Here is a 27,797-nt window from a genome sequence, read left to right as displayed (position 1 = left end):
TGCCCTCCCTCTCGGTGGCGTTCACCTTCGCCCTCTCTCTTCTCAGCTGGCCATACTCTGCCAAATTAGCCAAGGAAGCATTTATTTACTTATTTATTTTCATAATCTGATACCAATCGACTCTGGCTAACTTGCCACAGAACTAAAGCAAATAACCTCTTACATAGACTATGTAGACCCAGGAAAATAATAAGCAGTTAAACCCAATGCCATCCCTTAATGCCTAATATACCGCAGAAAGCCTGTGACCCCAATTTTAAAACTCATGAAGCAAGTAGTCATAAGCCTGAAGGTGAATATAAATTATTGCAGAAGCCCTTTCAAGGCAAACATTTATTGTTACAGCGGAATCCGCAGGAGCATCTGGAACCTCCACTTGTTCAAGGGAGGGAGAACAGCGGGTGTACGAAGCAACCCAGTCTCCACAGGGAAGGGGGTTTCTCCTGTGTATTCTGGACAGATTCATGAGAGATGCAAAACCGCATCACCTGTGCCTCCAAGTCCGGCCCAAAGGAGAGTTCCAGTAACTTTGGTTGGTGCCCGAAGACTGAGCCATCAATATATATGGATCTGATCTAAAAAATTCAGCCTGTGTGTTTTTTTTTTATCAGAGCAAGCTCTTTATCAATTAATTATGGTGGGGAAAAGAAAAAGATGGGGATCCCTGGATGGCTCAGCAGTTTGGCACCCAGGGTGTGATCCTGGAGACCCGGAATCGAGTCCCACGTCGGGCTCCCTGCATGGAGCCTGCTTCTCCCGCTGCCTGTGTCTCTCCCTCTCTCTCTGTGTCTCTCATGAATAAATAAATAAAATCTTAAAAAAAAAAAGAGGCAAATAGTGCGATTTTTTAAAATTAGGGGAATTGTGAAATCGGGGTCACAGAAACTGCATTATGATCACATATTACTATTTTTATGTTAGTTTTTCTGGTTCCTAATTAATTGCGCTTGTAAAAACATTTAACACCTCAACTGTAAAATACACACGACGACCGCGCAATCTTTATGATTAAAAATGGAGACATGAGGGCTACTAAGAAAATCAGAATCGATTCCAGTTGTGTTGTTGTTGTTCTGGGAGGCGGTGAAGATTCTTAGAAACATGGGATCCCCGGGTGGCTCAGCGGTTTAGTGCTGCCTTCGGCCCAGGGCGTGACCCTGGGGTCCCGGGATCGAGTCCCTCATCGGGCTCCCTGTGTGGAGCCTGCTTCTCCCTCTGCCTGTGTGTGTGTTTCTCTCTCTCTGTGTCTCTCATGAATAAATAAATAAAATTTTTTTTTTTTAAAGAAAAGAAACAATCTGATCCTTTCCAATCATGCCTTTAGTTTCTGTCCGTTGGCAACACAGCAGAGGCCCCCTGAGGGCTGATTTTGCTCCTGCTGAGGCGAGTCCTCTTCTAGACTCAGGAATTAGGGGCCTCAGGACTTATGAGGTCCTCCCCCCTGGCCGGTGGGAACAGATGAGCACGGGACAGCATTCCCTGTAGGCCTTAGCAGGTTTCCCGGGGCCCAGCACTCCTTCACACACCTGCACTGCTCCGCGGAAAGGCCGAGAAGAACCCTCTCTACAGGCCTCTGCAATCCTCTGCTCTCCTTCGTCCAGTTTTGCTGTCTCTGTCTGCGGCTCTGCATTCCAACGCTCCCCGGCCTCCTTGACCCAGCTCCCCTGGCCTCCCAGCCGGGGCCACCGCACAACTCCCACCTGGTGCTCTCAGCCGTCCCCCATTCTCTTTGGATGGCAACTGCCCTCTGCTGCTCCATAGTCACCGTCTTGAGCACCGTGATGGCAGGTAACTTGCACTTTTTCTAGATGTTTCAGGCAGGTTGGATCTGGTGTCTTCTTCATTTTGGTGAAAAGCAGAAGTCACCCCTGCCCCTATCTCATGACACATCCGGATGCGTAAACTTCTCATTGCTCTTCTTGAAGGGCTCCGAAGCAGAGCTTGGATTTTTCTCTTCTGAATCCCCAGTGTAAGTCATGTGTTCTATTCAATCTGAGCTGTTCACTGTTCCCTAACACATCTTATGTTTAAATATACTTCAAGCCCCATTACTTTGGACGAGCTAGCTGTTTTGCCCGGGCTCATATTCACTGAAGAAACATTACTAAAAACACCTAAGAATTCAGAAATTCTGGGTTCAAGTCCACGTACCACTACCTATCCCTGTAACGGGGGAAACAGTTCACTCATTGGAAAATGTCTTCCGTTGCTAAAATAAGAGTTAAACCAGGTCATTAACTTTCTAGTAATAAAAGCAGATGAAGTAAAAGTTTCTGGGGGGAACTTGAGTGAGGTCCCATCCGTCACAGGGTGCCATGCTGGAATCGTATCGTTCTTCGGGGAGGGCACTGAAGAGTGAAATGAGATAATCCCCCCAGCTCTGACTCTCTGGAAGCAGGTGATTATTCCAGTGCACTTCCCATCTCACCCCTTCCTCCTTGCCTCTTTCCCCCAAGCCCCATTTACCGAGCACCTTTTAGACTCTGGGCACTAGCAACAGGAAGGAGAAAAGACAGACATCCCTCCAAGTTGAACAATCTGCAGGCCAACATCTTTTCACTGTCAGCTGGGTGCTGTTCATCTTTTTTTTTTTTTTTTTTTTAATTTCTTTAGCATGTACAATAAGATGTATTTTTCCCCTACTCTCAAATATAGGTGCTCTTCTTTTACGGAACCAATTACGCTTTTCTGTGTTATAATTACTGTTTTCGCTTGTCTTTTCCCATGTGTTAAGGTTGTCACATCACCAAGTTAGGAAATGTCCCATTGGCTCTGTGTAAGCACAGAATCCTATAATAACAGGTGTGATGCGAGTTGGGGATTTCCGATTCCTGAGTAGTGCTATTTAATATTAAACAAGCACAGAAGACCGAACAATACAGTTCAGTGTATGAATAACAAAGAATGCTTCGTCCTGCGCCTCACTGCCCTTACACCCAAGTATTCCTCACAGGTAGGTAACTAATGCTAACATCTTAGAATACATCCTTCCAGAGATTTTTCTAAACATACATATATGTGTAGAATCATTTTACTTCTTTCGAGAAAAAAAATATGGCTCTAATAAACATACTGTCTTGCAACTTTTTATATATACTTAATATATCTTGAGCACCTTTTTATGTCTGAACATACAGAACTACCATATTCTTTTTAATGGCTGTGAATATTCTGGATGAATAATTGCATGGATTTATGTAGGATGAACTCAGATGAGTTCCACGCACCCAGTATCCTTCTACTTAGGTGAAATAGTAGTCGGAACACAGAGAAAGTAATGGAAATAATGCAGCACTCTTCTCTATAGAAATAAGGGCATTGAACTATCTAATAAAATATGGAGGGTAGAGACAGCGCATTGATTGTCTAGATACTTTGATGGTGAATTATTTTGTGTTATTTCTGCTAAACTCTCAAATAAAAGGCTAAAAAAAGAAGGCTTATTTTCCAAAACTCTTCCCCGGTGAAGAAACGGATACTACGTAGAGACTCCTTGCCTGGGATGAGACAATCGGGTTCCATCCTGAACCCCACACTGTGTGACATGAACTGCATCCTACTGCATTTGTTAGTTCCCCATTGACAAAGAGGAGGAAACTAGGGGAGAGGGAAACAAAGAGAGAGAGAGTTTTCCTGATGCAAAAAGTGCGGATTTAAGAAAATGAGATGGGCTTGGAGGAAAGTAGGTCACACCAGCAAGTATTTACACAGATTTTATTAGGTACATAAATTGTGCGTATATCCATTTTGTTCCCTAGAGTTATAGAAAAATTAATATGTTGGCATTTAAATATTTTTAACTTGGATCTTACATCTCTCGAGAATTCGGACAATATCAATAATTGTGTGCAACGAGGCCTATGATAAGCAAATCCCAGAAGCAATCATTAAAAAAGTGATAATCCGGGTTGCCCAGGGGGCTCAGTGGTTGAGCATCTGCCTTCGGCTCCGGGAGTGACCCCAGGTCCTGGGATCGAGTCCCCCAACGGGATCCCCGCAGGGAGCCTGCTTTTCCCTCTGCCTGTGTCTCTGCCTCCCTCTCTGTGTCTCTCATGAATAAATAAAGTCTTGAAGAAAAAAAAAAGTGATAATCCTACTAGAAGGTACTAGGTTAAGGATTTTTTTTTCCAGTAAAGTAAAATTAAGAAGAGCATCACATGTATCACCACCCCAGTAGGAGGAGATAGAGGTAGTAGTAACGACATCATTCGTGAGCAGTGCAGAGGGTCTGGAAGTTTAGTCTCTGTAGGAAGACTGCCTCAGATTGAGCTCTGGATCAGTTGTCTCTGGTTCCTTAACCTGGAAAAGACACTTAATCTCTTCATGCCTCAGTTTTCTGATCTCTGAAATGGGACTAAAAGTGACTATTTTAAAATTTGCTCTGAGACTAAATGAGTTCGTACAGGTCCTATATATATATATTTAATATATATATTAAATATATATATATTAAAATTATTTATATATTAAAAATATATTTTTTAATCACAAATTGCTTAGGAAAGTTGACTATTGTTAATCAAATTCATATGTGGGATGCACACACTGCCCAAGGCTTTGCACGCTGGTCTCCTTATCCTGTCAGTGCTGTTACGAGGTAGCCAAGGCCTTTCTGATTTTAACAACTTGGTGGAATCAGCGATACACGTAAAACAGCTAGGAAGTCACAGGAGAGGAAGTGGGCCGAAGCCTTTGTGTCTTCCAGGGCTTGCCTCCTTCTCCTGGAAGGTTTTCTCCAGGAAGGAAACCTTTTCGGGGTTCATTCTGGGGACTTGGAGAGCATACACACTGGCTTGGGAGGCTGGCTTTAGACCTTAGTTTTCCTAAAGTCCCATTTCATCCCATATTAGTATTTACGGTAAAATAGATTCGGCCCGGCGGTTCTAACACGATGGCTCTGCTGGCGGAGCCTGTCCTGTTTCTGGGCCCTCCTGACCCTCGGCCATCCTGCCGCCTTCCCTGCCCCTGAATCGAGGTGCTGCTGTGAGTGAGGGGTAGCCCGTCAGCAAAGCACGTGGAAGGCCTGTAAACGATCTACTGAGAGGGCCCTAACGTGAAGCCTGCTGGCCACATGTATGATTGGGTGAAGCAGAGCACATGGGCAGAGGTTCTAGAAGCTTCACAAGAGACACCACTTGCCCGTGATCCGAAGTGCCGGCGAGGCCTGCACAGAAGGAGGCCACAACTGTTGCATTTCCTCTAGTACATGTAAGTCAATGGTTTATTTGAGGCATCTCTGCACGAGTCCCTGTGTACCTGGCACATGTCTCTTCCCCCTGCCCCCACCACCTACACACACAGGTGAGAGTACACAGCCATGTGCATATGTGCTTCACGCGGCTTAGGCCTATGCCATTGGGCAGTCAGCTTCCTCGAGGCAGGTCAGTACTGTGTGCTGCCTACCACAGTACTAGTATGTGTAGGAAACTACTAACGAGGATGGCTTCATGAGATAACATCTTTCTAAGATGTCTCTTCTTCTAGATGTAATGATTTTCCTGTTTCAGGTGTGAGGCCGGGTTCCCACTTTCATGACACAGTTCACGAGGAAAGCTCTCTAGAGAGGGATCCTACCTAGAGAACATGGACTTTTATGGAAGTAAAGTAAGGGAAGGATAGAAAAACAAGATATTTTGGAGGCTGGTCACGGGACAGTAAGAGTTTTACAATTTATCATCGAGGTTTTTCCTGTTCTTGACTTTTACAAGATGGTCAGTAGCAAAAATGGATGTACCAGACTGCAAGCCCATCCCTTTAAGAAAGGCTTCCTCGATCCTTCTAACGTGGCAATCCACACGCCCCCTGATCCTCTGACGTGAGGATAGTCCACGATCATTTGTCTTGTTGGCCTTTATAAAAATGCAAAGCTCTGTGCGAGGTCATAGGCATCTTCTCCCCATTAGATATTGTACGTCTGAGAGGCTTCGCCATGGCTCACACACCTGCCTTCAGGCTTTCAAACATCGTGCCTAGGCTACTGGATACAGTCAATACTTAACTGATGTCTGTTGGATAAAAACGAACCAGTGGCTCAACCTTCAAGGACATTACCCTCCTGAATGGCTTGGGAAATGTGGCCTAAAGAGAAGGAACAGAGAGCAGCAAGGAACTTTCTAGAAGCACAGGCATAGCAACAACCTTTGAGTATTCTTGGTCCCTTTCATTTTTTAAAATATTTTATTTATTTATTCATGAGAAACAGAGAGAGAGAGAGAGAGAGAGAGAGAGAGAGAGAGAGAGGCAGAGACACAGGTAGAAGGAGAACCAGGCTCCATGCAGGGAGCCCGATGTGGGACTCGATCCCAGGTCTCCAGGGTCATGCCCTGGGTGGAAGGCAGGGCATGACCCTGGAGCCGCTGAGCCACCCGGGCGTCCCTCTTGGTCCTTTTAATACTATTTTTTTCCTGTTCCAGAGTAGCAGTCAAAGCTAACTCTAGGATAACACACGGGTTTCATAATTTTAAACAAGTTTTCTTATATTCTCCACCTTATTTCATCGCGTCATAGGTAAAAGCTGCATGCTATTACTGTAACTTCAATAATTCTTAACTGCAATGTGATCAAGAGTCTCAGGAATTCATCCTATGGAAAAAAAAAAAAACAAAAAAAACAAGGATCTACACAAAAGTAGCTAGCATTAATTATAAGGAGGCCTCATAACACAGGTGAGAAGCAAGCGAGCTGTCTCCTCCCAGTCCATGTAACATCAGGGTAATATGGCAAGAGAAGAAAAAATAAATAAAAATTAAAACCTAAGGCCACCCACTGCAAGGGGCTTTTCTTTACTCTTGTTTTTCTTCCAGCAATTGTTTAAGAACTTTTCTTCTATGCATAGGATCCCATTGGCGCCAACCACACTGATACGTAAATTTAGACAGAATCCGCATCTTTAAAACACAAGAAACAACACAGGTGTCGTTTTGTAAATCTTGGGATAGAACAACTGCACCAAACAAGATACAACCAAGGACTTGCCATTATAATCCATTTTGTACCATAGCTTTGGAAATTAGCATAAATGAAAGACTTGGAAAGTTATCATTACTTTGTCTTCTAGAACACCATTTTGAAACTCCATAAACTGGAATCGAGGCAGTTGCATGATTCCCATCACAGAGACCAAAATTTATCCCTCCTTAAGTACCTGGAAAGCACCTTTATTTTGTAGGTAGCATTAGTACCTTGGATTCTTAGTAACACAAGGGTGTCAATACTCTAGCATCCCTCTTTGGGACCCAATGAAGCTACTTCAAGTATGGTCATCCCTGTCTCAAGGTAATAAACTAGCCCAAATAATTCAATCATGTAACATAGGGGGTCCCGTTACTGTGTGGCCAATAATAGAGCGATCCTAGAAAGCTAACAGGTCTTGGCTTTCCCCTCCTGCATCCGACTATTGACCATGACCCAGAACTATCATCTACAATTTCTTCCCCAGCTTAAATATCACTGAGGATGATTTGTGAGGCTGGACTGCCTGAAGCTTCTTAGATAACAGGAAGGACTCGTTGCCACCATTTCCTCAGCTTGATTCCCCAGAGACGGGGCTCAGGGACCACACCCTGGCCTGATTCCACACCCTCCTCCATCCTAGGCAGTATGACTTGTACGAGATGAAATAAAACAGGGTCTCTTATGTGAAGGGGGTTTTAAATGATTCCAAGAGGCCACTAAGGAGATGGGCCTTACGCACGTCCTCACCGGCAGGAACCAGGAAGCTTTGAACTGGGCCGAAGAGCAGCAAATGTCCCCAAGGACCCCGTACAAACACCTGTACATGGCCACAGTAACCACGTATCGCTCAGTATTGCTGAGCGATAGCCCTGGTAACCAATTCTGTGTAGCCAAGATGCCTTTTCCACCTCCAGCACCAATCGAAGTCCTTCATCAACAACATAGACAAGCCTTCCCATGTTGCCGATCAAGATTCCTGACATTTGCTCCCTAGTGGGACGCTGCGGGGTTGCTGCTCAGATCTGTAAAGCCTGACTTGCAGTTCTGTGATCCCAGGAAGTGCTTTGCCTCGTCATTGCTGCCTGACAGTTTTAGGTTGATAGACCTCCAGCCAGTCCTCCTTGAGAACAAGGGCTGTGTGGAAGATGTGAAATAATTCCAGGTGAAATTACATCAAATGTTACATTGCCATGAGGTTTTAATTTATGTTACGTGCATATTAAAAAACACCATGGGGGCGCCTGGGTGGCTCAGTCGGTTGGGTGTCAGCCCTCGGCTCAGGGCATGATCTCAGGGTCTTGGGATCGAGTCCTGCCTTGGGCTCCCTGCTCAGGGGGGAGCCTGCTTCACCCTCTCCCTCTGTCCCTCTGCCCTGCTTGTGCTATCTCTTTCAGGTAAATAAATAAAATCTTAAAAAAAAAAAAGTGTTAAGTCATGATTTTGAAGACTATTCATTGATAGAAACAGGTCATGAGAGATTAAATTAAAAAAAAAAAAAGAAAACAGGGAGCAAATGTACAATGTACATATGCATCACCGTGTATGTGACCGTAGATAGAGGTAATGAAAAAATGGAACAGAATGCTTTAAAAATCAAGTGCTCAAATAGAATTACCATATGAGCCAGCAAAAAAATAATAAATAAATAAATAAATAAATAAATAAATAAATATAAAAATAAAAATAAAAATAAAAATAAAAATAAAAATAAAAATAAAAATAAAAATAAAAATAAAAATAAAATAAATAAAATCAAGTGCTCGCTTGCGATGAGCACCGGGTGCCGTGGGCAAGTGCTGAGTCGCTATGTCGAACACCCGAGTAGTCCACTGTGCGTCAACTAACTGGGATGTAAATAAGAGCTTCAAAAACGTGGAATGCTGTCTTGTCTAGGAGGAAATACGAGATCATTTCCATTTTCTTCTTTTAGCGTTTTCTTTCTCCAAAATGCCATACGGTGATGTTGTATTGGTCTCCTCATGACACTGGGGAAGAAGGTACTTAATGAGGTGTCAAATAGAAGGTAGGGGGTAGGGGCATCTCCCCTTCACTATGATCTCTTTGGCCATGGTTATGACCTATGGCGCAGGAGGAGTCTGGCTTGCAGGTCAAAGACTATTTTGAGTATATTGTGTTTGTAAATGTACGAGATGTCCTGTTTCCAAAAGTTACTCAGAAAAAGCTGGGGGGGCGGGGGCGGAGGGCCCTGGGTGGCTCAGCGGCTGAGCACCTGCCTTCTGCCCAGGGCGTGACCCTGGAGTTCTGGGATCAAGTCCTATTTCGGGCTCCCTGCATGGAGCCTGCTTCTCCCTCTGCCTGTGTCTCTGTCTCTCTCTGTGTCTCTAATAAATAAAATCTAAAAAAAATTATCAAGAGCATGGACTGCAGAGCAAGACCACCTCTGTTTGAAGTCTGGTCCTCCCAGGGATCCGCTTGGTGGCCTTAGCAACGTAATTAGCTTCTTTATGTTCCTACTTTTCCTCAACCATCAAATGGGAACGATCCCAATATTGCCCAAGCCAAAAGCTTGTAACAGGGAATAAGCACATGTATGTAAATGCTTAGGGGAAGTCAGGTCCATAAAGTCTATAATATAAAATTTGATAATAAAGAAGAACTGCTCTGGCAAATTAGAGCTTTTATCACATTGAATTCATTGTAGAAATCATTGTGTAATTATATATATGCAATTAATATTATATTATATTATATTATATTATATTATATTATATTATATTATTAATATATTAATATATTTATATAATATAATATATTATAATTATATTAGATTATATATTATTATAATATATTAATTGTATATTAATTGTATCAATATAATATTATATTAATTATATTAATATTAATGTAATATATTATAATTATATAAACTATAATTATGTTATAATATTATATTATTATATTAATATAATATAATTATATATAAACTATATATATAGTTTTAAATATTTTATTTATTCATTTGAAAGAGAGAGACACAGAGCGTGCGTGAGCGGCGGAGGGTGCAGAGGACAAACAGGCTCCCCACTGAGTAAGGAGCCCAAGATCAAGACCTGAGCCAGGGACACCTGGGCGGCTCCGTGGTTGAGCATCTGCCTTCGGCTCAGGGCCTGACCCCGGGGTCCTGGGATCGAGTCCCGCATGGGCTCCCTGCGTGGAGCCTTCTTCTCCCTCGGCCTCTGTCTCTGCCTCTCTCTCTGTGTCTCTCATAAATAAATAAAATCTTAAAAAAAAAAAAAAAAGACGTGAGCCAAAGGCAGATGCTCAGCCGACTGAGCCACCCGGGGTGTCCTGTATGATTCTATTTTTAATATTCCCTATAACTCTGTGAATGCCATGAAGGGCGCATGAAATAGCACAAGATAATAGATAGTTGGTAAATGTTGGATAAATAAATGAATTTGTTGCATAAATCCCTTCATTTCTTTGGCTAAAGGATATTGAACAGGCAAATTTTGTGAGTGGACAAATAAGTGACTATCACGTGCACGCCCCGGGGGGTTATAGGGCTGAGCCAGTCACCATGTCACCATTCTTGTTCTCCAGAAACAGCCCTTTCTTTCCATCCTTGCAATCTCCGATCCTGACTTCTCAGCCTATGGAGCAGCTGGCAGCACAGCAGGCCACGCGGAGAGGCACAGGGGCCGGGGAGGAGGAGGGCTTCGGGCTTCCTAAGGACAACGAGGGCCTGCCTCCTCCATGGCCATGGGGCGAGCGGGTCGCAGCAGGAGCAGGGCCAGCAATCGGGGCCGAGAGCTGGCCCTGCGCTGGGCGGCCGTGGCTCCTGCTACCTCGGGGCGGGCGGAGGCTGGCGCAGACGGGCCCCGGGGCACTGGCTCTCCCTGGCACCCCGGGAGCCTTGGCACGGAGCTGACTCTGATGCACCTGGACTTGGGCGGCCACGAGCATCCGTTCTCTCAAAGGCCTCGTACAGAATCCCACTGCCCGGCCGAGCCGAACCCCGGGGACCGGGGGAACTTGCTGCAGACCACGACAGCCGCGTTAAGGACGTGGAGCTTAGCACACTGGCTTCTAAGACTGTTTCCCGTGTAACTACCTGGTTCAGTTGTGTCACACAGGTGACCGACTCATCCTGGTTCACCCAGAACTTCCCAGGTTTATCACTAAAACCTCCACGTCCCTGGAACATCGGCCAAAGCCCTGAAGTCCCAGGCCAACCAAGACGGTTGGTCATCCTAGGTAAATCAAAAAAGAAGAGAAAAAAAAAAAAAGACCAAAAAATCTATTTTATGTGCAATATTCAGTATTAAAATGCATCACCAATCAATAAACATAATCAGTTCTCTGTTATGCCAAATTTTAACACAATGGAAGCCTCCAACCTATTACTTTTTTTCGTTGAATTTAATTGTGTTTGAGCGTATGTATCAGACTTTATGATGAAATGACAACTGTCGTTCTGTGTCTAGATTTAAACATTTTTAAAAGGTATTTGCAGTTTGCAAGACTGTTACCCTGCACTTTATTTTTTAATTCATTCTTGAGTCGATCTGTTCTCATAAAATTGTCAGTGAGCACAGCACTCTAGCAAAAGTGTGTCACGTTCAAGCAAATGCTGAGAAGGTCTAAGCACATCTGCCCCGTGATGGCTCTTCTAACGGCTTCGGAGTCCGTTATGAGATGATGAGTAAATACACAGCAATATGCAGCGCTATCATCTTACAGACATTCAGGCTTTGTTTAAGTTTACGTGCTTTTTTTTGTGACTTCTATATTTAATAAGGAACAAAGGTAATGATGGTAATTATTTTTGCAGTATTCACAAGGGCCAATGCCTAGTAAGTCAACAAAAAAGACGTGTAAAATAAATAAGAGTTGAAAGAAGGAAAGACGTAGAAGGAGGGGGCAGATTGACTTTCCCAGAGTTCTTACTACAAGTTGTTCTGGATTATACTATTTATTTTAAAAGTACCTTAAAATCATATTGTAAAATCTTTTTAAAAGCATTATTACCAAACCTCTATAGGTGTTCAGGTTTCCTTTCTGACATATAGCCAAGATAAAATAAAAATAACGCCGATTTCAAATTTTACTCTCTATTAGAAGAACTATAAACTTGAATTTATAGGCATGTTTACTCCATAATTACTACTTTTATTATTTTTATTTTAGTTATTATTTTATTTTGTGGTTTCATATATGTAGACATATATGTGTATCATATATATATATGATATAATATATTTACATATATGTATACATACACACGTACATACCCATATATATCCAAAGCATTGTCCAGGTGATGACATTGATCTGAACAAGTGGCATTTATTCTATAATTGCTACTTTTATTTTATTTTTATTATAAAAATATTTTATTTTTATAAAATATTTATAAATATTTTTTTATAGTTTTATTTTATTTTTTTATAGTTTCATATATATAAACATAAGTATATGTGTATATGTGTGTGTGTATGTGTATATATATTTAACTGTTCTCCAGCTAAAGTGACATTGACCTGAACAAGGCATAAAATTAATTTTCTATAATTACAGTTTAATCCTTCTGGAACTATTCTTTGGGGAGGTCAAAGGATTATTTGGTGGCTTGATAACATAATTTGGCCTCTAGATGCATGAGATGGTTGATCGTTCCTTATCTGTCCCTGGGACTTAAGTTCCATATTTCCCTTTGCAATATCTGCCTGACAGGGCAGGTTCTAGCACAGAGGAAAGCTTAAGATGTTGGTCACCCAGGTCAGAGAATTTGCATATAGTCACTGGGCTGAAGGCAGATCTCAGTTGCCTGCAAATTTGCTAAGATGGGGAGTGTCTCTCAGGTTAGATTCTGAAGCTTGGCTGTTTACCCAAGAGAAGCAGAGATTTTGGAAGAGGAAGAGACGGGGGTGTTTGCTGCTAGGTCTTAGAGGGTGCTGTTGTGATGAAAACCAGCTTCAGAGATTCAAAGGAAAAGCAGATAATAACCCTTTCCTCTGGGGCAGGTCCTCAGACAGCTTAGAGTATATGCATGTTCTTTGCCTGTGGCTTCCTATTTTTCTCCCTAAATCCAACTGAAGCTGTCACGTCTCAGATGCATCTGAAGCCTTGTGTCTTGGTCACACTGCAACTTTAGCACATGGTAGCGCTTGAGAAAAGTATGTTGGATAAATCTGCCTTTTCACGCGGCCATCCTCTACACCCAGATGGAAAGATGGAAAGGTTAAGATGAGCAGGAAATTTGGAAAAGGTTCAGCTGTATAAGTTATTACAAGTCTTCTTATCAGAAGAGCAGGTATTAAATTCATGAGACACTGAAAATTGAATTGCTGAGACAAGAGCTATTGTGACTAGAATAGCAAATGTCAGATCATGAATCTATTCACATGGCAAGGATCAAAAGATGATTAGCACAAGTGATGAGTTGTTCCACTTTGCTTGAAACATTAAGTCTCCATTTTGATAGGAGGAGGCAAAAAAGTGGGCTGCAAACAGTTCTTCCGCGGTATCTATCTGTGCTGTGTTCCAAACTTTTAGGTTTCGGAGTTTAGGAAATAAAGTGAAAGCAAACTTTTTTAATACCAATTCCATAATTTCTTCCTACCTATATCTTTCATGCCTTTTGAAAAATGCATAACTGGTCTATCAATAGGCATTACTATTCTCAAGACAGTTCTATATTAAACAAAAATATAAAGGAAGTCAATAGTGATTTCCAGGGTCCATCCGTACTAGTGTGGCTCTACAGGATCTACGGGAAGAGGAAGGACTTACAGCATAAAAGTTCATTTCACATTGATATCAGGATTTAGAAGCTGTGAAGAAGGGATCCCTGGGTGGTGCAGCGGTTTGGCGCCTGCCTTTGGCCCAGGGCATGATCCTGGAGACCCAGGATCGAATCCCACATCGGGCTCCTGGTGCATGGAGCCTGCTTCTCCCTCTGCCTGTGTCTCTGCCTCTCTCTCTCTCTCTCTCTCTCTCTCTCTCTCTCTCTCTCTCCCCCCGTGTGACTATCATGAATAAATAAATTTAAAGGGAAAACAAATTTAGAAGCTGTGAAAAGAATGAATATGAGAAAAAAAATCCTATTTTATGAGTTTTTCTTCGAACATCAAATTCAAAAATCTGTAAGGAAGTCTTCTAAACCACTGTTTATCTATCTGCCTATTTATTTACTTCATAAAATATTACAGGAAATATCTTTTAGGAAGATTCATACAAGATGTTGTGTGTCTACAGCAGAGGCTATCAAACTATAGCCCACATGCCAAATCCTGGCAGTTGCTTCTTTTTTGTCAATAGAGTTTTATTGGGACACAGCTGTGTCCTTTTGTTCACAAATTAGCTACAGCCAAGGTTAGCGGCTCCTAAAATATTTACTAACTGGCCTATGGTAGGTGGAGTAATGTCCCGTAGAAGAGTCTCAGAACCCATCACCTTATATTGTATAAGGTATTTCTGCAGATGTGATTAAGTGAACCATAACAAAGTGAACCATAACAAGAGTCTTTTAGAAGAGAATCCAAGTCAAAGAGAGAAGATGCAACAGCAGATGCAGAAGCCATAAAGGAGAAAGGATGAGACACAGCTGGCCTCGAAGATAGAAGAAGAAATCATGAGTCGAGGAATGCAGGCAGCCTTGAGAAGCTAGAACATGGATTCTCCCCAAGTGTCTTCAGAGTTTGGAAAGCAGGGCTGCTCACGGCTTGATTTTAGCCCAGTGAAACTGATTTTAAGATTTCTGACTTCTGGAATAATCAGATTACAGATGTGTTGCTTTAAACCACTACGTTTATGAGTTACAGCAACAGGAATCTAAAACAGGACCCTTTACTGAAACCGTGTGCTGACCCCTGACCCAAGATTTAGTGTATCCAGAATAATAATCTGCTGTAATAAACAAAAACCTTCAGCCAGGGCAAGGAATTCAAATTCTGATAAGGTCAATAAAGTCCCTTTTCTGTGTTTTCTTGGTCAAATAACTTACCCGACTAAATCTGTGTTAAAGCATTTAAGATACACCAGCCAGGCCAGCTAAGTGAAGGGACTTTAATCCTTCTGCAAATATATAGGGTGTTGCTCTGATCCTCAACAGATACAAAGCTCTATGTATGTTCCCATCTATCCCAACAGGAGACAACTCACTTGGCTAAATTCTAAAAAGTCACCATGAACTTTTGGGCAGGTTCATTTTGCCTCTAATTAATTAACTCATTGTTTCTGAGGTGGTAGCTGGAAATAGTCTCACAGCGCTGCAGGAATACTATGTGAGATAAACAGGCCAGGAAGAAGAAAATAACAGGCCTTATTAGCAAACTGAAGAGCAGAGTAAACCTATTAAGACTTAATTCTGAACTTAAACTATGCGGACTTATTCCAGGATAGAGAGGCCGATATGCTCAGTTGTGTGATAAGGAAGATGCACCTCGCCACTTTTTACAAATGCAAAAGATTAATAGGTTGGTTGCCCGGAATAATCACAGTGCTATTTTAGGCATCAAGGGAGGTTAATTTTCCAAGTCCACAATTATTATTCTGATTATCACCATTTTTAATTGATGTACAAAAATTCACCAAACGTTGTGCCATGTTCACACAGGTTTGATGGCCTTCCTTAATATACTTTCAGAATCGCTCAATGCCACCACAGTAAACATCTGTTAGGTCTTTCAATTTTACACTATTCTGGGTAGCGGCGTACAGGTACAGACCGAGTGTGTACAGAGCTCTGGTTGCGCACATGAACTTAATTTCTCAAATAAGTCTCATCGATGATACAAAACTCAAAATGGAATAGATTATTTCAGACACCAGTGTGCGTATTCTTGTGAGTCCCACAGAAATTAAACAACTTCCTAATGTCATATAGTGAGTAGGAGAGATGAGCTTTGAACTCCACTGATAAGTCCTCCCCTGCCTACCTCAAGATACAGCTTCAACATCATTGGAGACGATAGAAAATGAAAGGGTTTTTGCAAACTATAAATAATTATTTGTTTGTGGCATACTGCTAATATACAATTGGAAATACATTACTTAGAAAAGAATCCTCCTTCCGAAGAGTACAGCTCTGCTCGCAAAAAGCATGCAGGGTTCCACGAAATACCATAGCTCAAAAACACTTTTTCATCATTAAGCAAACAATGGAGAAATATGGGGCATTCTGAGAGAGAACCACACACACAAATAGTATTTTTTTTTTTTTTTTACACAAATTGTATCTTTAAGTGTTCGGTCATACTTAGGCATACGCAGGGGTGGCTTGTCTACCTGTAAGGAATGTGACAGGCAATGTTTTCTCAGTCTTATTATCACAAAATGCAGAAATGCCAATACTTGGGAAATCCTTAGAAATCAATGAAAAGGGGGAATGTCTGGGTTTGAATTTCAGTTCCTCTACTTATTAACTCTGTGGTTTTGACTCATTTCTTGACCTCTCTGGGCCTTAGGTTTCCCATCTGTCAACGAGAGTTACTACAAATACCTACCTCTATTCCTTAATGCATCTCAGCTCCTTCCTCATCTGTAAAATCAGCCTATGGTGGAATGTACCTCATAAGAAGACCATGAGGATAAAAAGCCACCACACAGGCAAGACGCTTAGGTTAGGGCCTGACGCACAGCAGAGAAGCTGGCATTTCTATGATTGCTCTAGACCAGACACCCCAGATGCTGTGCTGAGAAGCTGCAAGTGGTAGAAATGAATCACCACCATCACCACAAAAACACACAAACCAACGGCAACAAAAGAAAACAAAAACAAACCACTGACTTTGCCTTTGAAGAGCTAGTCTGTGCGTTTAGAGTCTGATAGAAGTATTTGTGAGAGGAGATGCCCTAGAGTAGGTGCATGGCAACGGGGATGTCATAGATTCATCCTTAACCAAAAGCAACACAGGACAATACTGCATTAAAGCACCTTATGTACACTTTACCCATATTAATGTTTTTGCAGTCATATATATGTTTTAAGAACTAGAGAATGAGAAAATCCTTGAAGTTTACAGACTGGCATTGAAGAAAGAGGAGGAGTTAGAGCTGGAGAAGTCCAAGTTGCCCCCCAACTCACCTGGGATTCTCTTATTGCCGGGGATGGGATGGAAAGCAGAGAAACTTTCCAGATGGGGCCCTACCATCGGTCAAACTCTTAAGGTCTGTCAGGGACAGAGGACTTGGGACCTGGTCTACGTTTGCCTCTGACACGGGTCTCTTCTTCACCGGTCACGGAGGAGACCTAAGCAAAGATGCTCTGGGGCTGGTGCTTTGCATACAAAACTGCTAGAGTTTAAGGGTCCTCAGTAAAATGACTGTAGTTTCTAGAGAAGTGTGTGCTTAAGAAAGTACTTTTCTTAAAGACCTTCTCCTCCAGGAAGTGTCCAAGGATAATTAAAATGGAAATGCCGAAGTAAAGGGAAGAAAAGACCCAAAAAGCTAACTAAGCCCTGCCTCTTCTCCACAGACATAAGTACACTTGTTTCTTATCTCTGTGTTTACTCTGCATTTGTTAAAATTCACTATTCAACCAGACGCTGCTTTCTTCGATTTGCCACAGCTGTGTTAGCTTCTCGGGGTCCGTGTCTCTCCCGCTACGCTGAAGGTGACCCTGAGGCCGTCGCCCAAGTTCTGCAAGCCTGGCACTAATGAAACTTAGTCTCTAGGTCCTGGCTGTGTGACTTTGGGTAAATTACTTTCACTTTCTCAGACTCTCCCCATATGCCTTTCGTGACCTCAAGGCAGCAGGCAGGCTGAGGGCTGTGAGTTGAGAAGTTTCCGTCTCCCTTGTTTCCTCAACACATTAAGCAGCGTGGCCTGATGTAGGGGAATTTACTTTCCGGGCTTCACCTCCCTCACTCGTTGAAACAATGATGGTCATATCCAACACCAAGTCTGTTGTGGGGGGAACAGGAAAGAAGTCACTGGGACACAGGATTTGGCACAGGAGGCCTTGTTACTGTTTTGCTTTGGTGGTGGCTTTATTTTCAGCATTCCTGGGCATCGATGAAACAGAGGAAAATCACTTGTAGCCCAGAATTTTACAGAGTGCATAATAAGCACAGAAATGTATTCAGTAGTTCATATGTGAACTGAGAAATCCTTTTCCATTGTCCCCAGTGCTGCCAGATTCCTGATCCTGCCCATACTCCACTCTGAATTTTCTTTCTGGTCAGGTTGCCACCCTCCAAAATGCACTCCAGTGACTCAATTGCTCTCCTGGCCACTGCCAGGCCCTGTAGGCACCCATCTGTTTTACTTACTGTGTGGATTATTGCTTAATCAATGGCTCTCTGGCCTACTGTCCATTCCCATATTTGAAACCGGATTGCAGTGGCTGCTCCGTAGTCATGCACCTTGATCCTGCCTTCCTTCTCTGAGCTACCTGTTGCCCATCCCGCCCTCCCTGAATGCACTTTGCATCCACCCTTCAGACTCGGCATCAGACCCTTGGACACTCTCATCACACAAGGCTTCTCCAGTGGAATTTCCCTCTAGGTTTTGTTGCCACCAATGTTTCCGTTGGTGACATTTTTCTCTTCTTTTTGCTTTCTTCCTCTTCCTTTCCCTTTCTTCAAACTTATTCGGTGCCTGACAGTGTGCTAAGTAACTTACACGCATAAACATATTGAACTCTCAAGTATACATTCATTTTATAGATAGAAAAATTGAATCCTGGTGGTTAAACAACTCCCAGAACGAGTATATTTTGGACTGTAGAATCTGACCTCAACCTTGTAATCAATACGTGTTGATTGAAAATGAATGAGAGTCGTAGTAGATTCATTCAGTCAACAATTTTGGAGGTCCTCCTCTGAGCAGATCGTCTCTCTGGGCAGATTCTTCAGGAGATGAATGTGAAAGTATTTTATAAACGTTAAATACGGGTCAAATAATGTATACAGCCTATAATATATACATTTACATCATATATGAATATATGCATGTGAGTACATTTACATAAGTGTGCGTATGTGTGCATATGTTTATATTTATATGTACATACATACAAATATGTTTACATTTTTGTTATCTGCTACAGAACAAAATTCTCTAAATTCAAGGTATCTCAGCCATTTCAAAGTCATAGAGAAGAGCCCAAATATGAGAACACTTACAGGTTGTCTGTCGACAGAGCTATAAGAAAATATGGCCTCATCATTTTTATAAACATAGACACAAGGGGGAGGAGACTTAGCGGCTTAATTTAACATGACTCAGAACCTGGTTATCATCTTCGGAAAGTGCTAGCACATCGGGTAGCCTCTGAACGTCCTTAATCATTACGTGTGGAGAGTTAATATGTCAGGTTGCGCGCTCTTGCTATATCTAGCCATGTATTATTGTAAATGCAAAGGTTAAACAAATCAGACAGAGATTTGATTTCTACTGTATGGTTGATGTCAAAACCGTATGAGCAAAAGTAATAAGATTTTCCCCATTCTCCCCAGCACTTTTCTACAGACACAATGCATTTACACACTTTACATAATCCTGAGAGATGCTCATAATACCTCCTAGTGCTCTGCATAGAAACCTAGAAATAAGAGGCTTGTTTTTTTGACTCTCCCTTGGCTCTATAATTTTGCAGTGCCTTCCTGTGGATGGGGTGACCTGCCCACACTCTGACGAGGTTTGGCCAAGAAACTTGCTTTGATCTCTAGAATGAGACAGAAGCGACAGTCTGCCAGTTCCAAACTTATGCCTCAAGAGTTCCTCTGGCTCTGTGTCAGGAGAACATGCCTTGGTGAAGGTGGTAGAGAATGAGACAGGAAGGGCAGAGACCCAAGTTCCTGGATCCTCCAGTTGAAGCCAGCCTATACCAGCCAACATTCATCCAACCTTGAACATGTGAATGAGAGGGTCAGAGTCAGCATAACCTTCCAGCTGATCCCAAACCAATAGATGCTTGTTGTTATATGCTCACTGAGCTTTTGTGGGTGTCTGCTAAAAAAAGCAGGGCTCACTTAAGTTGATGAACTGCTTGGTAAGAGGACAAGAAGACAAGTTATTGTTTAGATGCAAGAAAGAAATTAAAAAAAAATTAACAGAGAAAGCAAAACAGTGCCTTGTCTAGAGATGTGAACTGTTTTCCTCGAAGCAACCCTAAGATGATCCAGGAGGATAGCCAAAGCTGCCTCCGGGACCTCAGCAGAAGGTCTAAGAATTCCCTGGAACACGAAAGATGCAGAGAGGGGGGAAAGACATTGGAGTTAGCCAAAGGAAGGATCTGGAAAATGTAATATGGTCAAATGAGCCAAAATTACAGAAGGTTGGTTTATTTATTATTTTTAAAATACGTGTGAATTCTTCTACTGGGAAAAAGATCCAGAGTTTAGCATTACAGCTAGTGCCGGAGGAATTCAAGGGCTACTGGAGCAGAGATGAAAACTGGAACTAGAATTGTTTTAAATTTGGAAGACATTTGGAAATGACTCAATCCAACTGTTGGTTTTTAAAACCTTTTCTGCTTCACCTCCTTTCTTCAAGCAACTATTTAGGCGGCCTTCTCATACGCAATAGATAAGAGTCCCTACAGCTGAGTTCAGGATGGACTAGGGAGCATGGAACCCTACCCCCCTAACTCCCTCAGTGTTCTCTGAGTCACTGTTGGAGAATTTTCAGGGCCCGTCAAGGCCATGGAGGTCAACCAGCCCCAACAGGAGGCCTATAACTTGAACACCTGGTGAAGAGTTTTATTAATAACTGAGCTACTTTAGGGCAGCCCTGGTGGTGCAGCGGTTTAGCACAGCCTGCAGCCCGGGGTGTGATCCTGGGGACCTGGGATCGAGTCCCATGTTGGGCTCCCTGTGTGGACCCTGCTTCTCCCTCTGCCTGTGTCTCTGCCTCTCTCTCTCTCTGTGTCTCTATGAATAAATAAATAAAAAAATCTTAAAAAAATAACTGAGCTACTCTAAAGGATCTATTACTATTTCTGTACTTGTGAACATTATAGTGTTTTTTTTTTCATTATAGTGTTCGCATTTTTTCTGTTTCATCCAATATAGAATACATTGATATGCTGAGGGCTAATTTGGGTCTTTGGAGAAATATAATTTCAAGAAATACTATCGACTTAATTATAAATTATAAATTTGACATGAATTCTTGTCTTTCAGGGGGACTTTTGCTTACAAACAATCATTCTACTTCTTGAATTTTATTTAGTTTAGTCTCCACCAGATGAAGATCTTCTTTGCCTTCTGGCTCCGAGTTCAGTACATTTCTCTTTCCAGCACAGTATTATGCTTCAGGAGCTGATGAATCTCAACGTTCGGTGACCACCGTTTATGACCATTAAATTGGTGCCTAATGCTTGCAGCATCAGGCTAACGTGAATGTTGGATTAATAAACATTAATAAAAAATAATAAATAATAAATTAATAAACTAATTTATTATTAATAAATAATAAATTAATAAAGCCAAGATAAATTACAATATAATCCCTAGGCTAGAACAATTACAAACTAGAATCTTTATCCTTTCACCATAAAGTTCAAATTCTTTGATATGTTAAGCATGGCCCTACAGTCCATAGATTCTGCTGTGTGTCCCATTACCTCACAACCTACAGCTTTGAAATCCTGTTCAAAGTCTTCATAGTTCATCAGAAATGCCATGCTGGACTGTGGAGTGTGGACCGCTGGGGTTGGTGAAGGATCTCAAGATGGCTGGGTGAAAACTTGCTCTAAAAGCCATTGACTGGGTAGATTTTGGGGAGATCATACCCCCAAACTGGAAGGCCATTGCCAACTCCCTGAAATCTTGGAATGAGATGCTTACCTCCAGGTTGTCTACTTTTCCTGAGAAACCACCAGCTATTGACTCTGCTTATTACAAGGCCAATGTGGCAAAGCCTTACTTGGTAGATGACTTTGACAAGAAGTTTAATGCCCTGAAGGTTCCTGTGCCAGAGGATAAATACACTGTCCAGGTTGGATGTTGAGGGAAAAGAAGATGTGAAAAGCTGTGCTGAGTTTTTGTCTCTCTCAAAGGCCAAGATAGAAGAATAAGAAAAAGAGCTGGAGAAGATGAAGAACATAATTCCATTTGATCGGATGACCATTGAGGACCTGAATGAAGACTTCCCAGAAACCAAATTAGACAAGAAGAAGTATCCCTATTGGCCTCACAAGCCAATCAAAAATGTATAAACTTGAGTTGGGGAGAAAGCCCTGGCCCTCATACTATAAACATTGGACATTAAAAATAATGATACAGAAGAAAAAAAAAAAAAAGAAGAAATGCCATGCTGCTTGATCTGTTACATCTTTGCAAATGCTGTTCCATTTCTATGGCTGCTCTCTTCACTAGTTGCCAACATGGTAAATTCTGCATCCTATAAAACCCAGCGCCAGCACTGCTTTATGTGATGGGGTAAAGTAACCCCACCTCTCCGTGACTTGTTTGCTGTGCACTTTGTTCTGGCATTGCACTGTATTATGACTGCATATATGCCCTGCCTCCATGACAATAGAAAACTCAACATGGCATCTCTTGTGTGGCAAGGATGCTTCACATATGTGAACTCACTTCATCTTCCAACTCGATGGAATGGAAGTATTCTTGTCATCTTCATTTTACAGATGTGGAGAGTGAGGCATAAAGAGGTTGCAGAGCTGGATGGGATTTGGATCCAGGCAGACAGATTCCAGAGGCTGCGTATACTATGCCTCTTGACCTTGCAAACTCCCTAAATGTCTTGGTGCTTCAGTACTTGCGGATTTGAACCAAAGATATTAGGGTATACACAGTCTCCACTACAGCTACTGAGAGGGACAGAGGTGTCTCATCTAGGAAGTTGCTGGTTTTCAAAGGGATTCTAAAAATGTGGGGACTGTAAAGCCCTCCATGAACTTGAATGGCATCAATCACTATGCATTCACTCAGAAAGAAGATCAGAGCCATCCAGCCAATTATATGCTCCTTGGCTCAGATCATATTTCTTCACGGATCTTTTATCACATGACATCCCATATGCATTTGTTTAATGAAAGTGATGCTATCACCTCTCACTTTGCTTTCCCACATTTCTGCAACTAAAACAGATTGGGGAAAGAGACTTTTTTCTTTTCTTTTCTTTTCTTTTCTTTTTTTTTTTTTTTTTTAACTCCAAGAGGTGAACTGACAATCAGCGTTATATCTGCTACTTTCCTAATTTACCTTGGCTATTGGAGGAATTGTCTTATCAGATTTCCCATTCTAATCACTCATAAAACAGCTATGGGGCCCTTGAATATTAACAAACAATGGTTCCAAAGAAAACAAGATCCTGGCTTGAGGGCATATTCAGTTATCTGACAGGTCAGCAAAGCATTCCTGTTGTGCACACCAGTCACAAAACGTCTGTAACCAGCATGATGCCATTGGTTATCAAAAACAGTCCACAATGAAAATAAGGTAGGGAGAAGCTTTAGGATGTGGAGAAAGGCACTAATTAAAACTAGTGATGCCAACTACAATGTTTCAAAATCCAGCTCATAGACAGCTCAACATCCAGTGAAATGTAATGGAGTGGCACAGATTTAGTGGAGTGTTGCTTATTTCTCCAATTATAAAATTTAGGGCATGATAAAATAGGAAGTAGAAAAGGATTCCAGGAAGGACTGGATGACTGTGGGGCAAATCATCCCCGTAGATGAGATCATTTTACCAAACCAGGAAGGCACTGATTACTGATTCAGATTCCCAAGTCTGGGATGTGCATATACCACTAGTTTGGTGTCAAATATCCACTACTGAACTTGGTTCCTTCCCAGTATATCTAGAGTGTCTGGCAAAAGACTTCTTTCCATTCTCTCTCTACCAAATATTTTCTACATGGTGTCCAAGTCATTGTCTAAGGGGACACAGTGACTACAACATATTCAGGACTGTACCAGTTCTTCCCTGGTCCATTAATTAGGGGCCAAGGAGGACGTGCCTCTGTGTATACATTGCCAAGCCAGTCTTCTATTAATGCTCTGTAGTTCTATTTGGACATCTCACAGGCCCCTTGCAACTTATCAAATCCCAAATGCAACTCAGTCATTGCTCTCCTGACAAACACATCTTTTTTTTTTTTTTTTTTTTTTTTTCCCATTCTAGGGCCTATTACTAACAATATGCTGATATTTCTATCTATTGGTCACGTCAGAAACCCAAGTGGATGCAGAGAGCATTCTGGAAAGACTGTGAGAAAGCATAAAATAGAATAAAGTTTGTACAGGAGAAAGGTGGAGAAGTAAAAGACAAACAATGAAATCTGTTATAAGGCATGGGAATGGGCACCTACTTCTTTCCTATCCCAGTGCCCACATTGCATCTATCACTAAGTTCAGCCTTTTCTATCTCTGAGACAGCTCTAAAATCTCTTCATTTCTCTCTCCCCATCTCCCTAGTCCAAGCTACTATCATTTTGTCCATTTACTACTGCATTGGTCTCCTCTCTGATATCCCAAATCCTCTTATCTTTCCATAATCCACAGGCTCACATTTATAATCCAAGCAATTTTTTTTCAGTGTAAATCTTATATCATCCTCCAACTTAAAACTCTTCTAGGTTTTCCACTGTCCCAAAAATAAACATCTAAATTCCTAGCAAGGCTATGACAAGGCAGCCCAGAACAGGCTTTGATTCTTCATTGATCCTACCATCTGGTTCTTAATTGTGCATAGATTTTTGTACCCCAGGGGACATTTGCAAATGTTTGGAGTTAGTTTTATAGTAATGGTCATGAGTATGCACTGGTTTCTCGTTTACAGAACCTCTAGATACTGCAAAAAATTCTACATTACTAGGACAGCTTTCTCACAACAAAGAATTAGTTAGCCCGCAATGTCAAAGTGCTGAGACTGATAAACCCTGGTCTCACCTTATCTCATGCACCTCTTCCCTTTCACTCCCTTCATTTCAGCTATTCCCTGCTTCTTTCATTTCCATGAATTCACTGTATTTAACCACATCTTCAATTTTTCAGTATGGTATTCCTTCTTCCTGGAATAATCTGCACATTCTCCTCTCTAACCCCTAATGTTTGACTTGACTCACTCCCCCTCATTCTTAGTTCTCAGCTTAGTTACCTACGCAGGGGAGCCTTTCCTGAACCATCACACTAGATTGGATTCCTTTCCCATATATTCTCAGACACCCAGTATCTTCCCTCATAAATATACCGTTATTGTCAGCCTTTCCCGCAATACTATAAATTCCTTGAGGGTAGGACACGTCAGCCTCATTGACTTGAACTCCAGAACCTAATATTAATCTCTCAAAATATATCTAAAGTAATCACTTAATGAATAAGTACATGCATGCATGAATGAATCAATGAATTAGAATTCCAAGACTATACAATTTTGGCAAACCAGCTCTTGGCTTAAATTACAGTTGGCCTATGTGGAAGGCAACTGTTCTATAATTACCATTAGCATCATTCTTTTCCCAGTATAGACCACAGGCTAACTAATAACATTCGTGAACATTCGGTGGCTTCTATATTTTAGAAGTATGATTTCAAGTGTCCTTACTGTACATGGAAGTTTATAAAACCTAAATCCATCCTTACCACCGTTTAGTGACAGTAAAAGCCTCTGACAATCCATATCCAAGAATGTTGTGAAATCAATGAGAGATGAAAAGTTTCTCCCTTGCAATCATAATAAATGGTGGTGCCATTTTATGTTTCACCTAGAAAAACCAATGTCTTGCCTAGATCCACATATAATTGGATTTTAAAATACCTATTCCTACCATCATCTCTTTATTTATTTTATTTTTTTATTTTTTTGGAAACATCTCTTTAAAACAACAGTGCTTTCTTGGACATGATGTTCTAGTCACATATATATTTACCTACTTCTTCTTTCTGGATAAAAGTAACACTTTCCCATTGCAAAGGAATCAATGAGTAATTTTATATGATTACTTTGGACAAAAAAAAATGTAATTCCCATAAGCCACTAGCTTCCACAAATTCCAGACAGAGCGAGTAGGTGGCATTTGAATATCTTGATCACAAAGGAAAGCCCCATTTGGTTGAAATGAAAGGAAAGTGGCTGACTACAGCTTTCATAGACATAAATTCAGCTCATGGAGCAATTCATTCAAGCTGCAGACAATAATACAATGATGTATTTTTGGGTATATACCATTGTGACTGGAACAATCTGCTTCCTTCGTAATTAATATTGGGTCTACAGATATTGAAATGGGAATGGCACCAGTTTCTTTCAACAAAAGGACATTTAATGGAACCACACAGGAAATGATGACTTGGCCAACTGTGAAGGAGAAACACTTCCTGGGCAGGAAGTGTGTGTTCCTGTCAAAGGGGCATCTGTACTCCTCTCTTGCTGCAGGGAGAAAGGACAACTTGTAGAGTAGATTAAAAGGGGGCTATAACAAATTCAGGCTAGAGCAGCTTCAGAGTCAGTCATATGGAGCAGAAGAGGAGGGAGATTCCCTAGCACAGACTGAACTGCACACTCTGTAGCCACTTCTGGGGTGTACACACCAAAACTCAGAATCCAGGCAAACACTTCAGAAACATCAAACAAACAAAACGAGGCAAAAAGAACTGGATCAAGACAGATCAAGAACAGAGACTTCCTTTCATTGGAGTTGTTGTTGGTTATGGTTGAGTTTTCCAAGTGAGGAGGAAACAGAGAGCCTAATCTTTTGTATAGTGTGGCACTTTATGACAGATCCCTGACTGCTGAACTACTAAGTAGTTTGGAATACCCTCTTTGGAAAGAGGTGTTACTCATACTTTATAGTTTCTTGTGACATATTCAAAAGGGGCTGAGCTAACGAATATCTTCAAGGTTATGTAAATGACTAAGCTAGGCAAATTCTATTAATATGAGCTTTGTGCTCCTAGTGACCACAGTCTAAATTAAAAAACAAAACAAAACAAAAAAAAAAACAACACTTATATCTGTGAGGCATAAAACATCTAATTCATATTAAATTATTTCTTTTTAAAAAATATTTATTATTTTAGAGAGAGACAGCACAGGAGTGGGGAGAAGGGCAGAGGGAGAGAGAGAATCTCAAGCAGACTCCTGGTGACCAGGAGCTTGATATGGCATTCCATCCCATGACCCTGAGATCATGATCTGAGCTGATATCAAAAGTTGGCTGCTTACCAAACTCAGCCAACCGGGCTCCCTTTAAAGTATTTAAATTATTTAATTCTTATAATGATACTCTGACAATCCCATGAGAAGGGTACTATTATCTGGTTCACTTTGCATCTGACAAAACAGGCCAGAAGAGGTTAAATGACATTAGTGAGGTGACACAGCTCGTGAAGAGTAGAGTTGAGATTCAAACTATCTGACATATTGTGGTTTATGCAGCTCCTTTGTGGCAAGCATCTATATCCCTTCTTCACTTCCAGCTGGAGAATTCTGTTTGTGCCTCTCTACCCCAGAGCCTCAGCACCCCCAAAAGTACCTCTCATCTTTTCCAGCTCAGGCTGGGACAAGGATAGTATGTAGACTATGTGTTTCCTAGGGCAGGGCAGAGTTTACACACACATTCATGTGGTATCCACACGAGCCATTGGAGATCTTTCCTTGGAATACAGGAAGTGGGCAGTCTCCGTGAAACTCCAGGGATGGTACAGATAAACCCAACAAACACAAACAAGTGGAAAGAGATGGATTAAGCAGTATGAAAACAAAAATCAATTAAAAAAAATCCACAAGGTACAATATTCCATTGGCCAAGGTGATAATACCAATTCAGATAAGTATCAAGGATTTTCCTCCTACCAATCTTTATCTCAAGACAGGTTCTTCAGCTTAGCAAAGAATTTATACAACAAAACATTAAAGATTAATATCTATAATATTTCCAAAGAAAGGGACTATTTCCCTGAC

General features: G+C 41.5%; 1 protein-coding gene and 1 pseudogene across 7 annotated transcripts in view; one reads left to right on the top strand and one right to left on the bottom strand.

The window, feature by feature from the left end:
- LRRC4C (leucine rich repeat containing 4C) overlaps positions 1–27,797 on the bottom strand; it is a 1,155,306-nt gene that overhangs the window by 697,955 nt on the left and 429,554 nt on the right. The gene's annotated exons all lie outside the window — the stretch shown is intronic.
- Positions 21,598–22,084, top strand: LOC118351441 (ATP synthase subunit d, mitochondrial-like; annotated as a pseudogene).

The sequence above is a fragment of the Canis lupus genome, chromosome 18 (genome assembly GCF_003254725.2).
Source record: "Canis lupus dingo isolate Sandy chromosome 18, ASM325472v2, whole genome shotgun sequence".
Lineage (NCBI taxonomy): Eukaryota > Metazoa > Chordata > Mammalia > Carnivora > Canidae > Canis > Canis lupus.
This window is presented reverse-complemented; position numbering and strand designations above follow the sequence as displayed.